Genomic DNA, 18,916 nt, shown 5'->3' with positions numbered 1-18,916 from the left:
CATGCTCATTTTCATTTCTTTTGTGTCGCTGTTTGTGTGCTTGGGTGCGTGGTTGTTATAATTAAATAATGGCATCATTAGTGCGCTGACCACGGGGACGCGTTGTCTTGTTTTTGCATGCTCATTTTCATTTCTTTGTGTCGCTGTTGGTGTGCTTGGGTGCGTGGTTGTTATAATTAAATAATGGCATCATTAGTGCGCTGACCACGGGGACGCGTTGTCTTGTTTTTGCATGCTCATTTTCATTTCTTTTGTGTCGCTGTTTGTGTGCTTGGGTGAGTGGTTATTATAATTAAATAATCGCATCATTAGTGCGCTGACCACGGGAACGCGTTGTCTTGTTTTTGCATGCTCATTTTCATTTCTTTTGTGTCGCTGTTGGTGTGCTTGGGTGCGTGGTTGTTATAATTAAATAATGGCATCATTAGTGCGCTGACCACGGGGACGCGTTGTCTTGTTTTTGCATGCTCATTTTCATTTCTTTTGTGTCGCTGTTTGTGTGCTTGGGTGAGTGGTTATTATAATTAAATAATCGCATCATTAGTGCGCTGACCACGGGGACGCGTTGTCTTGTTTTTGCATGCTCATTTTCATTTCTTTTGTGTCGCTGTTTGTGTGCTTGGGTGAGTGGTTATTATAATTAAATAATCGCATCATTAGTGCGCTGACCACGGGGACGCGTTGTCTTGTTTTTGCATGCTCATTTTCATTTCTTTTGTGTCGCTGTTTGTGTGCTTGGGTGAGTGGTTATTATAATTAAATAATCGCATCATTAGTGCGCTGACCACGGGGACGCGTTGTCTTGTTTTTGCATGCTCATTTTCATTTCTTTTGTGTCGCTGTTTGTGTGCTTGGGTGCGTGGTTGTTATAATTAAATAATGGCATCATTAGTGCGCTGACCACGGGGACGCGTTGTCTTGTTTTTGCATGCTCATTTTCATTTCTTTTGTGTCGCTGTTTGTGTGCTTGGGTGAGTGGTTATTATAATTAAATAATCGCATCATTAGTGCGCTGACCACGGGGACGCGTTGTCTTGTTTTTGCATGCTCATTTTCATTTCTTTTGTGTCGCTGTTTGTGTGCTTGGGTGCGTGGTTGTTATAATTAAATAATGGCATCATTAGTGCGCTGACCACGGGGACGCGTTGTCTTGTTTTTGCATGCTCATTTTCATTTCTTTTGTGTCGCTTTTTGTGTGCTTGGGTGCGTGGTTGTTATAATTAAATAATGGCATCATTAGTGCGCTGACCACGGGGACGCGTTGTCTTGTTTTTGCATGCTCATTTTCATTTCTTTTGTGTCGCTGTTTGTGTGCTTGGGTGAGTGGTTATTATAATTAAATAATCGCATCATTAGTGCGCTGACCACGGGGACGCGTTGTCTTGTTTTTGCATGCTCATTTTCATTTCTTTTGTGTCGCTGTTGGTGTGCTTGGGTGAGTGGTTATTATAATTAAATAATGGCATCATAAGTGCGCTGCCCACGGGGACGCGCTGTCTTGTTTTTGCATGCTCATTTTCATTTCTTTTGTGCCGCTGTTTGTATGCTTGGGTGCTTGGTTATTATATATAGGTGAAGGGATTTTATTGAATGATCATTATATTGCATTATTATATTTATTTGATTATATAACCACACTATATTTTACACTTAACACATCATACAAAACACATATGAAACTGTAAACAGGAGCGTTTGGTACGGTATGTCCACGCATCCTTCCTCCCCTGTAGATTCTGTGAAATGTGATCCGTTCTCAGAATCCTCTCTGCGGTAAACACAACGTAGTAGGGCTGGCCGCTTTAATTTTTGCAATACATTTTCGGGTGTTCTCGGATGTACTGCAATTATTAATAATGACAAGAAAAGTGCTTGGGGCGTAATCTAATCACAAGACTTTCCAGCATGCTTTCATCGGACTGGCTGCGTTTGTGTTAGATTAGATTAGATTAGATTAGATTAAAATACTTAAAATACTTAAAATACTTAAAATACTTAAAATACTTAAAATACTTAAAATACTTAAAATACTTAAAATACTTAAAATACTTAAAATACTTAAAATACTTAAAATAATTAAAATACTTAAAATACTTAAAATACTTAAAATACTTAAAATACTTAAAATACTTAAAATACTCAAAATACTTAAAATACTAAAAATACTAAAAATACTTAAAATACTTAAAAAACTTAAAATACTTAAAATACTTAAAATACTTAAAATACTTAAAATACTGAAAATACTTAAAATACTTAAAATACTTAAAATACTTGAAATTCTTAAAATACTTAAAATACTTAAAATACTTAAAATACTTAAAATACTTAAAATACTTAAAATACTTAAAATACTTAAAATACTTAAAATACTTAAAAAACTTAAAATACTTAAAATACTTAAAATACTTAAAATACTTAAAATACTTAAAATACTTAAAATACTTAAAATAATTAAAATACTTAAAATTCTTAAAATACTTAAAATACTTAAAAACTTAAAATACTAAAAATACTTAAAATAATTAAAATACTGAAAATACTTAAAATACTTAAAATACTTAAAATACTTAAAATACTTAAAATACTTAAAATACTTAAAATACTTAAAATACTTAAAATACTTAAAATACTTAAAATACTTAAAATACTTAAAATACTTAAAATACTTAAAATACTTAAAATACTTAAAATACTTAAAATACTTAAAATACTTAAAATACTTAAAATACTTAAAATACTTAAAATATTTAAAATACTTAAAATACTTAAAGTACTTAAAATACTTAAAATACTTAAAATACTGAAAATACTTAAAATACTTAAAATACTTAAAATACTTAAAATACTTAAAATACTTAAAATACTTAAAATACTTAAAATACTTAAAATACTTAAAATACTTAAAATACTTAAAATACTTAAAATACTTAAAATACTTAAAATATTTAAAATACTTAAAATACTTAAAATACTTAAAATACTTAAAATACTTAAAATACTGAAAATACTTAAAATACTTAAAATACTTAAAATACTTAAAATACTTAAAATACTTAAAATACTTAAAATACTTAAAATACTTAAAATACTTAAAATACTTAAAATACTTAAAATACTTAAAATACTTAAAATACTTAAAATACTTAAAATACTTAAAATACTTAAAATACTTAAAATACTTAAAATACTTAAAATACTTAAAATCAAAAAAAAAAAAAAAAAAAAAAAAAATCGGACCATTAGTTGCTGAGATATCGACATTAAAAAATGGTGGGCTGTTTGGGTGAGACTTAGAAAACATCAATTTTCCTGTTTTTAAACCTTTGCATTGCAATATCTCAGCAACTAAAGGTCGTATCAACAAAGTCCGAGGAAGCAAAATATAGAGAATTTTCTCAGCTTTTCAAAAATATTTTTTTCCAAAAGTGTGCAAACATGTGCACTAATTCAAAAAAAATGAAAAACTGCGATTATTTTCAAAAAAGTCATCTAAATATGGATTTAACTTGAAAACGGTGCACTTTATCAAAATTTTACTAAAGTACTTTTTGATTGCAAATTTGATTTTACATTGAAAAATGAAGTTAAAAAATTTTGCGACCAATATTTCGATTTTTTGAAAAAATCAGTATTGATTAAGAAATTCATAACTCGGTCAATGATTTTTTGCACAACCTCGAAATTTCTGAAAAGTTGGCATTTGATGTCCTCTAAAACATATCAAAAAATAAAAAAAAATAAAAATATTGTTTTTTTTGCAAATCAAATTTTAGTGATAAAAAGTTTAATAAAAAAATCACCAAATTTTTTTTACCGTGTATCATTTTTTTCCAGTGTAGTCCGTATCCATACCTACAACTTTGCCGAAGACACCAAATCGATCAAAAAATTCCTTGAAAAGATACAGATTTTTGAATTTTCATACATCATTTTTGTATGGACAGCTGCGAAATTTGTATGGAAAATTATAAGGACAAACTAATGATGCAAAATGGCTTCTTTGGGCATACCGAAGGCACCAAAAAAGTTTCAGTCGGATTAAAAAATACAAAAATTAAAATTGAAGAAAAAAGACCGATTTCGTAGAGAATTGCTCATTGTTACTTTTTTATGTAACTTTGCAAGGATTTTTAAAAATGTATTTTTTTCTGGGGATAACTTTGAAAATAAGTATGCAGTAATTTTTGTAGTGTACCAGTGTATGCCTCTAACCTAATCTAATCTAATCTAATATATTCCAATCTAACATTCCGATGAAAGCATGCTGGAAAGTTTTGTGATAAAAGCGGCCAGCTCTATTGCGTTGTGTTTACCACAGAATCTGCAGGGGAGGAAGGATGCGAGGACATTAACGTGGCTCACGGATATATGAAAAAGACAAAAGTGTTCATTTTCGAACGCCTTGGCCGGAATTGTGTAGCATTATAGCCCCAGAAGCTAGCCAGAAATTTTGAGCGCATTTGGTTAGTGTTGAGTTGTTCCACTGAATGTTGAGTAGTTCCACCTGAAGTTTTAAAGAAATTACAATGATTTAATTTATTTATTTTCAACTTTTTAACTCTTCTTTGAGAAAGTTTTCCTATGCCCTATGATTTTTTTTCTCAAAATAGAGGTTTCTTATAGGTTTTGATCCGGGGAACAACGTTGTACAACTGTAGAACATCACAAAGCGCTAGCAATCAATCCCGGAAAGATACAGGCAAATTTTTAGAGCATGGTCATTTTTTTCCATGCTCCATAAATATCCTGTATCTTTTTGGGATCAATTCCTAGCGCTTTGCGATGTTCTAAAGTTGTACAAAGTTGTTCCCCGGCTCAAAACCTATAAGAAACCTGATAATTGGAAAATTTGATTGGGTTTTGGGAAACTTTCTCTAAGAAGAGGTTAAAAGTGAAAATTAGTTAATTTTTAGAAGTTCCATACTAACTTCAGGTCAATGGTGGAAGTACTAAACCTTAACCAAAAGCGCTCAAAATTTCAGGCTATGTTCTGGGGCCATATTGCTCCCAAATTCCAAAACAGAACACTTTTGTCTTTTTCATATATCTGTGAGCCACGCTAGTGGACATACCGTACCAAACGCTTCTGATCTGGTGAAGAAAAAACAAAAAGGTAAGGAATAAGGAATAATATAGCATAGCATAGCATAGCATAGCATTGGTGTCTACCCGTAGCTGCTACTTCGTTATTGACCAGGACCCCCAAACATTGCTCCGTGGACCACAGATGAAAATTAGGAACCAATCATCACCCCTTCGCAATTTTCAAAGGTCCCTATCGTGCTGATCAATACCGACGCCGGCCACGACCAGTGGTAAGACACGGGGAAGTGGATGGGAATGTTAGCCGATACTTGAGTGATGGGACCGCCAAATCGACTGCGTCTCCGACAAAGTATCACATGAGTTTTGAGGGGTTAGTAAGATGGGTATGAGGTCAGGATTCACTGTGGTAGGTGATGCGACCATGAGTAATTTATCTATCGGTTGAAATTTTAAAAATCTTAGGCAGCCGGCTGCGGAAAGATACCTATCTAGGGATTTAAATATAGTATTAATTCGACCGCGATTCTCCAGAAATGCTCCCACGGTGTGCCTTCCGATCAACGCTGATGTAGGAAGGGCTTCATTCATTAAAATTATTTTATATCATAAGCCTTAAAACATATCCGTCGACGTGCCTTCCGATCCTCGATGATATGGAAAGGACTTGATCCAGCAATACGACTTGCTTGTCTCAAAAAACTAAAATCGGATCGTTTCTATCGAAAACTATGTAAAGAGAACAAAAATAAAATTTATTGGCCAACGAACGTGCGAACAAAAAATAAATGAAAAAGAAGAAGAAGAAATCCAATCATCCCATGTACACAAATAGCGACACAAAAGAGATGGAAAATAACACGAAAAAAAATGACTGCGCGTGCCCACAGGTACCGCACTACATACACATTTTTAACTATAATCAACATAAATTTGAAGACATTTGGTTATATCATTGCTATAATCAAATCACTCATCACTGCTATTTGAAGTTAGCAGTTCCAAAAAACGGGTGCCACGATATCTCAACACTGGCTCGACCAAATCGGCTCAAAATTTTTGTGAAGACTCATTAAACCAGTCCTGTGTGCATGATGAAGGCCGATTTTTAAAAAGTTTATTTAAAAAAAAAGATAAAAACATTTTTGTGTTTTTCATATTAAAAATCGTCCGTTTTTGATTTTTTTTAAAAAGCATAATTTCTGAACTGGGCTTCATCATGCACACGGGATATGTCTTGAGAGTCTTCACCCCAAATTTCAGCCAATTTGGTCCATCCAATCTCGAGATATCGTGGCACCCGTAAATCAACTCGGTGTTCCGAGTAAAATGCTCACAAAGTTTGACAGTCCGCTTTGCGCATGGCAGAACTTTAAACTTAAATCGTCTTCTGCTCCCTTGAATCATGACATATCTTCATTAAACTTTCAGGAGTGATTGGAATTCATCTTTTTAAAGGATTTAATAAATATTCGGAAATATGAACATTTTAGATTTTCTACATGTATGTAACCCCTTAAAGTAGTTTCAATCTTGTCGTGCTATCTTGTCACTCCGTGAAAATTGATGTAAGTGCGACAATTGGCCAAAGGGATTCCAGGTCAGAAAGCGTTTGACGCACGTACAAGTTAGACTACCGTAAAAATTTGTAATTAAAACTCGGGACTCCAGCAAACAACTTCAACCAAACTTCGGGACAATGCATATAATGGTCAGTTGTTTGTTATTGTTTACATTGCGTGCTTTCGTTTTTGTTTATTCAAGGTCAAACATTAAAACGCGCTTTTTCCGGAACGTCGAAATGGCGGGTGTGACAAGATAGCACGACGACGTCGAAATGTTCCAGATGGTTCCATTGCTTTCTATGTAAAGTCGTGAGTTAGTAAGTTATTTTATCATGTAGGGCAGGGGTGCTCAAAGTTTTTGGAGGCCGGGCCAAATTTAAAGCTAAATTGAGCTTGCGGGCCTGATTTACTAAATAATGTTAATTTAAAGGACTGGAAAGTAGTTGTTAAATGAATGTGAACAGTTAATAATAAAACGAAAAATATAACAAAGATGAAGAGCATTTAGCCATATCACTTAGAATGTAAATGAAATGTAATTATTATAGGAAAGTTCAATAAAGACACAATTAATTTCAAAAAAAAAAAACTCTCTTCGAAATCGGCCGATTTTGACAATTTTTTTTTTGTATTTTTTGATTTGGTTTAAACTTTGTGTGGGCCTACCCTATGACCAAATAAGCTATTTTGTTCCATTGGTTCACCCATACAAGTCTCCATACAATTTTGGCTGTTGTCCATACAAAAATGTTTTGGGTATGTTTTGGGAAAACGACTGTTTGTATCAATTATGGGGTTTTTTTGTTTCGGCTGATCAGTCAATTAATAAGCGGTTGGTCCGTTTAATACCAATGCCAACGTTTCTATGCTACTGGAGGGCATCTTCATCAGGGCCTATTTATTTTATTTAGACGGTTACGACATGAATTGTGACGCTAAAAAAAATCAATATTACGCCCTTTTAAAATGTTAGTCTTGATTTAAAAATGTTGAAATTTTTTTTTCGAAAAGAACTGAAAATTTCACGAATGATTCATTTTTTAACATTGTAAAACGGACCATTAGTTGCTGAAATATCGACATTAGAAAACGGTGGGTTGTTTGGGTGAGACTTAGAAAACATCAATTTTCCTGTTTTTAAACACTTGCATGGCAACATCTTAGCAACTAAGCGTTGTATTACCAAAGTTAAAAATCGCAAAATATAGAGAATTTTCTCAACCTTTCAAAAATATTTTTTTCAAAACTGTGACTATTTTCAAAAAAGTTACTTAAAAATGGCTTTAACTTGAAAATTGTGCACTTTATCAAAATTAGAAGTACTTTTTGATTGCAAATTTGATTTTAGATTGAAAAATGAAGTTGAAAAATTTTTGCGATCAATATTTTGATTTTTTGAAAAAATCAGTGTTGTTTAAAAAATTCATAACTCGGTCAAAGATTTTTTGCACAACCTGTAACTTTCTGAAAAGTTGGCATTTTATGTCCTCTAAAACATATAAAAAATAAAAATATTGTTTTTTTTATTGCTAATCAAGTTTTAGTGACAAAAAGTTAAATAAAAAATAACAATTTTTTTTACCGTGTATATTTTTTTCAGTATAGTCTTTATTCATACCTTCAACTTTTTTCATTTATAATCAATAAACATTTGCTTTGTCACTTAGAAAAGTTTTGAATATTCCTTATCATGTTACCTCAAATAAATCATGTTACCTCAAATAAACGTTACAAAAAGTTTTAAAAAATTATTTGGGTAGTAGAGGGTTAATTGCGGTACATTTTGACGATTTTTCTAATTCAAACTTCAAGGACTTCTAGGGAGGGTTTCCGTGGTCAGATACATTGCAGCTTAAACAGCGGATCATAAAAGTTTTAAATAAATGTTGAATTGAATAGGTGGTTTTAAGCAAGTTACTGAGTATAAATTTAGCTACCCTTTTCACTGCTATGAAAAATAAAGTTAAACTTTGATGTTCAAAAATTAAGAAAAGGATGATTGTCCGCACGGTTTTTGTACATGCACACTAAACTATCATAAAAAGTGTATTATTCTGCCATATCCTGAACAGGCCAGACCTCCTAAAACTCACCGAATCTGCCCGATCTAAACACGTTAAGTCACGGACAATGGCTGGGCTCTACTCCAATCTTAACCAACTGGTCAACCCGTTTAATTTCTAGCTCAGCTCATCTAGTTAACTCAAAACCGTGTTCACAACTATAGAAGACAACACAGCAGCAGCGGCAGCGTTGCACTTCTTCGGCACTACTTTCTTGTTTTACCGCCCTCATTCGATATAAATTTTAACGATGGCAAACATTTAGGAGCTGAGCTGCCACTTTGCTTCTGGGAATACTCCCGGAAAAGTGCCGTCCGTTCCGTCATGGTCAAAAGAATGGCCACCAGCACCGCCGGGCAGGGGCAAATTGCTGCCACTTTTTCTGGGTCGTGCAAGGGTGAGGATTTGCAGCTGGCTGGCTGCGAAGAATCACTGATAATGAGGCGGGTCTTGGCCGTGCCCCTGCACTCGTGTGGACATGAACTAGAAGGGACTTTTTGCGAGCTATGCGGTGTGATTTGTGAGCCTGCATGTAATTGATTATTAAAATCATTGTTGTTTTGACTGCAAGAAAAAGTACAAGTACATTTCCAACAAGCTGTAACAGTTGGCCTGTTTGGCAAAATTATTTATTTATTTGTTTCAATGTTTAATGTTATTTATTTACATTTTGCAATAAAATCCGTGTAGTCAAACTCCGCTTGCACTCTTCGGTAAACATCTCTGTAGTATTCACCACGGTAACTCAACCTGTTTTGGACCGATTGCGTTAAGACCCGGAGAGAGACTCTTGAGAGAGATGAGCCGATCTTGAACTACCTCAGTGAGAGAACACAACAGCTAGACCCGAGAACACAGTTGCTAAAAGGGATGGGGAGTTCGCTACTTCTGTCGCACGCAGTTACCCAGAGAGCATCTCAAGGAATGACGTAATTCCGGTCAAACCGCTTGAGCGTCCGTTGCGACCTTCCCTATTCTGAGGACTCCAGGGCTCGTTCACTTTGTCCCCAGCTATCAACGAGAGTGGAAGTGCGCGTTTTGTACCGCAAGTTTTTGGCTTTTGTACAAAATGTAATGTAGTATAGTGACGTGTTCCATTTTTGTTAACTAATTAAATTTCCATTTATTAGTTTCCCGTTAGTTTGTCGTGTGTGCGCTAGTGCTAAAATTGTGTAATTTGTGTGCGAACAGGAGAAAAGGTAACGTGCTCATTTAGAAACCGTGCATGTGCTCATAGAGTTTCTCCGAACAGCATTCGCCCGTTAGCAACAGCGCTAACCATCCCGCAGCAGCACCAGTCCAGCAGCAGCGCGAACACACGAGCAGCAGAGCAGAGGAAAACGGAGACGAAGTTCCCCGCGCACCGTACTTCTCGTTGTCGCCGCACGTCACCAGGCGAAGCACGAGGACGAAGAGCGTGAGCGCACGCTAGGAGGCGATCCGTCACCACATCGCCCCGGTGAAGAAGGAAGGGTCCCTGAACCACCACTGAAGGACAGCGGAGATCGTTAGTCCCGGCCGGAGTCAACCCTAAGGCCGGAGCTTCCTGTCCGGTTGCTGAACGCTGACAGCCGCGGAACCGGGAAACGTCTGAACCGGCCCGAGCCACCCCGTAAGGCCGAGTCCCGCGCATTCCGGTCAGCTGTTCATCAGCTGACGGCCACGTGTCGTCCCTGAGCTGAGCAACCAGCCCCAAGCAGCAGAGAACAACAGCAGCAACAAGATCATCATTCGGTGAGTCCGTTCTATTTGCACTTGGTGGGAAGAAGCACGTCCCTAGCTGACGTAGCTCGGTTTTTGCCGGCCTAGTGCCGAGGCGGCAGACGCGAGTCCGCTTTCTCGGACGCGTCCAAAGTTTGAGGAGCGAACTTTAATCCCACGCGTTTCTACGCCACACGTGGATGACCCCCAAAATCTAAACGCGCGCGCGCGCAATTTCGGAGCAGTAGCCGATTTGATCAGCTGATTGCTGGAAGATGGGAAGAGCACATGAGCACGGTTAGGGAAACAGACAGAAGTAAAGATAAAACGCACACACGCAAAGTAGGTAGAAGATAGGAAACTTGAAGATGGCCACCAACACTATTGTACAAATATAAGCATGCTAAACCCAAAACGAACAAACGAGAACTCACCTTTCTTTCTGGAGTTATGAATAAAAACCACCCTAGTTCTTTTTCGGATAAATAAAACGTTCGTTTAATTGTTGTTTAAAACCTACTTGTGGAGTTTCTTTAGTTGATTTGATTTGGAGTTATGTCACTTTTCGTCGTCTTTTTTCGTTCTGTTTTCTGAATGACAGAGCTTGGCGTCGAATGCACTGCCACGATCGAAGCGCTGCCTGGTGGCAGGTGGCGGCACTGCCGATGATGAGCTTTTAGGCATGGGAAGCAACACACTGGAGTAAGTTGTCTGGGTAATTTCTTGTGGTTGGCGTGACGGATTCTCGGTTTCGTTTAGTGGCAGTTCTCGGTGATCTAGCTGGTTCGATCCTGAATCCTCCGATGAGGATCAGTACAAAATGGGCTCGTCTTTTAAAAGAGTCTCGACCGGGCAAACTAACATGGCGTGCGATCTCCCCTTGGGAGTGGCGCATAAATCACACGCTCACCAGATCGACTAGCAACGGTTACATTTTGGCGCCCAACGTAAAATTCGTTGAATTTCGTACTGATTTGGAGTAAAACTAGCTAATTTGTGGAGTAATTAATGTTCTTTTGGAGTTGCTGTGTTAATTTAATCGCTTGGCAAGCGTGAGAGTTTTTTGGAGTACTAATGATAGAAAGTTACACATGCTGTGGTCTAACGAAAAATGGGATAACTAAACGATAAAAAATGATTTACTGATGATAAATGTTGGGAAAAATTAATTTGGAGTACTGATTTAGTGAAAAATGATGATTTGTTTTGGGAAACATTAACTTTGGAGTTCTGATCGAAAAGATTCGAAAAAGAATTTATTTTGGGAAATTATTTCGGATACTGAGGTCATTTAGGCATATTTATTTGTGGAAGTCACTATCGGTGTTATTTATTTATTTATTTATTTATTTATGAATATTTATTACAGTTTATGTGGTAGTTATTAACTGTCCTGATTACAGAGTGCTTGTGTCATAGTAGTATTTGATTGCGAGTTTGTCCAGTTTTGTTGTTAGGGAGATTTATTACAATAATAAAATTGATTCAAAATGAGTTTCAAATTTCCTTACGCGAAACATCTGCTCAATGATGAGGTGGACTATGAGTTAAGGGTGAGAAGTCTTGATGATGCGCTTAACTTAGACACAGAGACTAAAGTTGAAATTTTGCAAAAACATTACCAAGAGGACAGTCAAAAGAAACGCGAATATCTGTCAATTTACACGATCGAACAGGACTACGACTTCATTCTTTCGCGAGTGTCTTCGATTGAACTAGCCCTACGAGAGAAAAAGGATCCAAAGTTGATCTCACGTCTTAAGTATTACTATCTGCGTACTAAAAACAGTCAGATTACGCCTCAAACGAAGGAAATGAGGGATGTTTTGGTACAGGATATTTGTGATCTTATGAAGCACGTTGGGGTTCAGTTGCAGCCGATTATCGAAGAAGTACACCAGGATGAGGGAGCAGCTGCTCTTCCGGTGGAACAGAACCAGTCGGGGAACCTGTCTGTCAACCAAGCTGCTGGCCGGAATACCAGTGTACGATCGAACCTTGTCGTCGATACGGTGACTGACTTGCTTGGAGACTTAAATGGGAGTAACCAGAATCAGCACAACTTGACCTTTGGCGATTTTTAGATCGACCTTAGTCCAGTTCGAGTCAACCCAAGTTACACTGGGGCAATTCCCAAAGTTCCCGCGAGTAAGCGTCTTGGCATCGTTCCATCCAGGGAACAATTACAAGCCGAAATGGAACAAATGCGCAAGGATAACAAGGAGCTTAGGCAGACGTGTAGGGACTTAACCGATCGCTTGCAGAACATCAACTTAGCTGAGTTACGGAAGAAGGCAATTAATCCTCAAAACAACTCGGAAGTACCTTCGCGACAGACCGAACCTCCGCTGAACAAATCTTCGTCAAAAACGAACCAGTTTCCACCGTCGGCGCAAAACCAGGGACCGCCGCCATTGCCGGACAATCGACAGAACCCGCAGTTCAGTCAAGGTTTACCACTCCCTCCAAATCCATCAAACCAAACCTCTCAGTCGTACCAGTGGCCGAGACCGATCAAATGGCCGAACCCTCAACAGAATCGCGGAGTTCCACCACCTCCAAACCAAACCCCCCAGTTGTACCAGTGGCCACAACAGGAGCAGGGTTACCAGTTTGGTCTATCAGGACAGAATAACCGTTTTCAACCAACAGGACAAGTCAACTCGGTAAAGGGAACCAAACGCCGTCGCAGAGAAATCAATTCCAACAGCAGAACGCGCAGAACAACCTGTCGCAGGGACTGACTTTGCGCTTGCATCGACCGCCGTTTGGAAATGAAGCTTCCGGAAGTCACGGTGCCTACGACAACTATGACCACGGAGATGAGGATGACGACTCTGAAGATGATGGCGATTACAGTCAAGGAAATTTCATACCGTTTGAAAGGACCAGACGCCGCCGAACGGAGCAGTACGACAGACGGATTGAGAAATGGAACATTTATTTTTCTGGGGAACCGCGCTCGACCACGTTGGAAGACTTCATCTTCAAGGTGAAAAGACTGGCCATGATGAACTCGATCTCTGAGAGTAGTATGCTTAGTCACATCCATCTACTACTAAGGGGCGAGGCATCAGATTGGTTCTTCACCTACTACGAGGAAGATTGGGATTGGCTTACCTTCGAAACGAAGATTCGCTTCCGGTTCGGTAATCCAAACGAGAACCAGAGTATTCGTCAACGAATCGCAGACCGCAAACAACAGAGAGGAGAAAAGTTCTCAGCTTTCCTGTCGGACATCGAGCGTTTGAACAAACTTCTGACAAAACCGTTATCGGAAAGAAGGATGTTCCGCATAATTTATGAAAATATGCAACAACGTTACCGTTCCAAGTTATTATACTTCAACATAGACAGCAAGGACCTGCTCGCAGCCTTGTGTCAACGCATCGACGCTAACGATCCTTCTCTCAACCCGATAAATACGCGTCACGGTGTCAACAATCTCGAGGCAGATCAACCGGAAACGGATAGCGAAGAAGAGTTGAACGCCATCGATAGACGGAACCAGCGTCAACCGGAGAACCGGTCATGGAGACGGGAGCGTCCCGCTGAGGGGTACAGAGGCAATCCTTCACAGGAAACGACGAGACTTCCGTTGTGTTGGAACTGCAGACAGCACGGACATTTCTGGAGACAATGTCAAGCAGAAAAGACGACGTTCTGTTACGTCTGTGGAAATGCAGGAACAGTTGCTGCGACCTGCAACGTCCACCCAAGAAGGAGCGCGCCCGCACAGGCTGCTCAGACAACACAAGGTCAAGGAAACCCACACCCTCAGTCTGGACAAAATCTGGGAAACTAAACTCGGAGTGCCGCAACGGGAACTCGAGCATTCCAACCAAGAACAATGTTCCCAGTTCTACACCTTTTTTCGACCCTTTTCAGAATCTACTGGAGATCAAAATCCACACCAACCTGTGTCCACACGTGAAGATCCGCGTGTTCGAAACTGAATTCGAGGCCCTGTTAGACTCGGGTGCCAGCGTAAGCGTTACCAATTCGAGAGACGTAGCTGATCGTTACGGTTTGAAGATTTTTCCGTCACCGATTCGAATCTGTACCGCTGACCACACACAGTACTCATGCGTGGGGTACGTCAACATGCCGGTTACGTTTCGAAACGTGACGAAAGTCGTAGCAGTAGTAATTGTACCGGAAATCACACGAAGCTTCATCCTAGGCATCAACTTCTGGACAACCTTCGGGATTAAACCAATGATGCAGGGTGAAACGGGACTAGAAGAGATCGCTGAGATCACCGCAGGAAGTCAGGACGTTCCGGAAGAGTTGTTCCACTTCTTCATACATCCGGTCGAAGCACTTCCGGTCATCGAGCAACCACCACCGGACGATTCCCTTGACATTCCGGGCATCGACCTGCCAGAACCGTCGGTGACCACGCCGGAGACGATCAAGACCGAGCATGACCTGACGGAAGCAGAGAGAGGAAGTCTGGCCGACGTCATCAGGACATTCCCGTGTACAATGGAAGGTCGTCTAAGAAGAACAGCGCTTTTGCAGCACGAGATCGTACTTCGAGAGGACGCGAAACCTCGCCGAATGCCACTCTACCGCTGCTCACCTTCCATCCAAGCGGAAATGGACAAGGAGATCGAACGCTACAGGCAGATGGATGCCATCGAGGAGTGCACGAGTGAGTGGGCGAACCCATTGGTTCCCGTCCGCAAGTCGAATGGTAAGCTAAGGGTTTGTTTGGACTCGAGAAGGATCAATGCCATGACGAAGAAGGATTCCTACCCGATGCGCGACATGAAAGGGATATTCCATCGGTTGCAGAGTGCGTGCTACTTCTCCGTAATCGACCTGAAAGACGCGTACTTCCAGATACCGCTCAAAGAAGATTGTCGCGACTTCACGGCGTTCCGGACGTCAAAGGGACTGTTCCGCTTTAAGGTGTGTCCATTCGGACTCACAAACGCTCCTTTCACGATGTGCAGACTGATGGATAAGGTCATTGGGTTTGATCTGGAGCCCCATGTATTTGTCTACTTGGACGACATTGTGGTGGCGACCAAGGACCTGTCCGAGCACCTTCGACTACTGGGAATCGTGGCGGAACGTTTGGAAAAGGCGAACCTTACGATTTCGCTCGACAAGTCGCAGTTTTGTAAGAAGCAGGTGAACTATTTGGGGTATTTGTTAACCGGACAGGGCGTCGCGATCGACAGCAAGCGGATTGATCCGATCCTGAACTACAGCCGCCCTAAGAGCGTTAAGGACATTCGCCGTCTGCTCGGCCTGGCGGGCTTTACCAACGGTTCATTTCCAATTACAGCAAGATCGTCGCGCCAATTTCGGACCTGCTACGGAAGGAGAAGAACAAGTTCCAGTGGACGGAGGCCGCGGAAGAAGGATTCCAAGAGTTGAAAGCCGCACTGGTGTCGGCACCGATTCTGGCCAACCCGGATTTTGCCGAGCCGTTTGTGATCGAGTCAGACGCATCTGATAATGCTGTCGGAGCCGCGCTGATCCAGAAGCTGGATGGCGAGCCACGAATCATCGCTTACTTCAGTAAGAAGTTAAGCAGCACCCAGAAGCGATACGCCAGCGTGGAGAAGGAATGCCTAGGCGTTCTGCTCGCGATCGAGCACTTCCGGCACTACGTGGAAGGAAGCCGTTTCAAAGTCGTCACGGACGCGCGTAGTCTCCTCTGGCTGTTCACGATAGGTGTCGAGTCTGGTAACTCTAAGCTGCTCAGGTGGGCTCTTAAGATCCAATCATACGATATCGAGTTGGAGTATCGAAAGGGAAGCAAAACATCACCGCAGATTGTTTATCTCGCTCGTTAGATGCCATCAGCGTAGCGCAAGTCGATCCGGAGTACCAGGACCTGGTCAAGCAGATCACGATGGACCCGCAGGCCTACACGGACTTCCGAGTAGTCGACGGCTGCGTGTACAAGTTCGTCAAGAACAAGGGAAAGGTCGAAGATAGTCGTTTCTGCTGGAAAGTCTACCCGCCGAAGTCGGAACGAGAGGAAATTCTCCGGAAAACTCACGGAACCGCTCATCTCGGGTTCGAGAAGACTCTGGCCACGCTTCGGGAAAGATATTTCTGGCCGTTGATGAACACCGAAACGAAACGTTTCTGCCAGGATTGTCTCGTCTGTCAAACCAGCAAAGCGACCAACGTCAACACCACAGCTCCACTGAAAGTGCAGCGGAAGATTGCGGAATACCCGTGGCAATTTGTGACGATGGACTACGTTGGACCGCTTCCGGCATCGGGGAAAGGGAGAAGCACCTGTCTGCTGGTACTAACAGACGTTTTCAGCAAGTTCGTACTAGTACAACCATTTCGGCAAGCCACGGCGGATTCGCTCGTTCCGTTCGTTGAGAATATGCTGTTTTTGCTGTTCGGGGTTCCGGAAGTAATCCTCACAGATAACGGGACACAATTCACGTCCAAACTGTTCCAAGATTTGCTGAGTCGATATCACGTAACCCACTGGAGAACGCCGAGTTACCATCCGCAGATCAACGATTCGGAGAGAGCCAACCGGGTGATAACAACCGCCATCCGGGCCACGATCAAGAAGGACCACAAGGATTGGGCGAACAACATCCAGACGATCGCCAACGCCATCCGAAACTCGGTGCATGACGCGACGAAGTACACGCCCTACTTTGTCTTGTTCGGGCGTAACATGGTCTCGGACGGAAGAGAGTACCGTTGCATGAGGGACACGTCGATTGATAGTGGGAGTCTGAACAACGCTGAGAGGGAGAAACTGTACGCCGACGTCAAGGAGAATCTCAAGAAGGCCTTCGAGCGGCACTCGAAGTACTACAACCTCAGGTCAAACGCGAAGTGTCCACAGTACACGGTCAACGAGAAGGTTCTGAAGAAGAACACCGAACTTTCCGACAAGGGTAAGGGTTACTGTGCCAAACTTGCGCCTAAATACGTTCCTGCACTGGTCAAAAGGGTAGTGGGCGAACACTGCTACGAACTAGAAGACGAAAAAGGTAAACGTCTGGGCGTGTTCAACTGCAAGTACCTTAAAAAGCTTCACCAACCTCCCTCGCGTTCGGTCGACTAACACCGCGGTAGAATCGATCAGGTTCAGTTAGGATTTTGCAATTTAGGATTTTACAAATTTAGGTTTCTCGAGCTATGTACCCTCTAGCAGTTAGAGAGGCAACCAAGCATAAAATTATGCTCCAAAACACTCTTTAGGCATCAACAACTACAACTACATGCCACACCTGTCCAGCTTCAGATGAGAGTATCGATGGTTCATGAGCTTTTGCGGACGAGACCGAAAGATCAACTCCCCTAGCCAACATGAAAATCTATGCTCGAACCTGCTGACTGTCGACAAAATATGCTAGGCAAACTATGACCCAACCAGCTATGTCCCTTTCACCCAATCGAAAGCAACAAGATCTCATAAAACCTCTAACCTTCCAGTCTCCTCGATCAAAGAGTTGAGCGTCCCACAATAACATAAACTACTGGCGACAAAAACGAAGAACTAGAGCAAAACTACTACGAACACCCTCGAACTAGTCAATCGCGATCTCGGACATCGTAAACAGACCGTCCAACGAGACAAAAATAGATTTAGGATAGGAATAGGATCAAGGATGGGAGCAAATACCCTACCTAATGTGTAAAGTTCTTGTTAAATGTTAGTCGCACCTAATCTTATAAAAACTACATGTGAGTACTTATCGTTAGTGTTAGTTTCTTCTTGGATCTCTGTAGTTTATGTTGATGTTGAGTCCCACGAAGTGATGTTGTCGCAGCATGATCGATGATGTATTTTGTCTTCAGTTAAGTCGTCTGGAGCATATTTTTCGGGAACTTAGTTGAATTCAGCATAGCGCAGCGTAATTTTCGGCGTGATGTATAGGTTAGGTTATCCAATTAGAATTCGTCGCAGCTTCCAATCAATTCAGCCTTCCGCAACATATTCCCGTCGTAGTTTTCAGCCTTCCGCAACATAGTTTTTCATCCAGTAGTTGATTTTGGCCTTCAGCACTTGGTTTTTAGTTCAGCAGCATAAATTTTGTCCAGCCTTCAGCATAATTATTAGTAAATTTCCGTCAGCCTTCAGCACCCAGAGTTGTTTTTGTCCCACGACGCAGCTCCTAGAAAAGAACACACAAAGCACATCAATTTTGGTTTTTGTGGGAGAAAGTGAATACTCCCCCCGTAAAATAGCATCAGGAAAAATACAATTCTAGTAGTTTCTGGCACGTTTCACTACATTTTGGCACAAATAGAGCACTTTCTCTTTGGAAGAATCACCACGCGTGTTAAAATTACGGACAGCCACGTTTATTTACGTTTTCGTTTGACGTCCTCGGCGAAGCTTTTTGACGAAGCTTTTGGTTTGACAGTTCCAGTTAGTTAGGTAGAGTGAAATTTTTTCAGTGTTTATTTGGGAAAACCCATGTGGCGAATTTCTGTTGTCTTGTTGAATTTCGGGTGACCAGAGTCGATTCTGGGGTGGAAATTCAATACAGATATTTTAATTAGGCTGCGTTCTGTTAGAGTGAAGGACAAATT

This window comes from Culex quinquefasciatus, chromosome 1 (genome assembly GCF_015732765.1).
Source record: "Culex quinquefasciatus strain JHB chromosome 1, VPISU_Cqui_1.0_pri_paternal, whole genome shotgun sequence".
Classification (NCBI taxonomy): Eukaryota; Metazoa; Arthropoda; class Insecta; order Diptera; family Culicidae; genus Culex; species Culex quinquefasciatus.
This window is presented reverse-complemented; position numbering follows the sequence as displayed.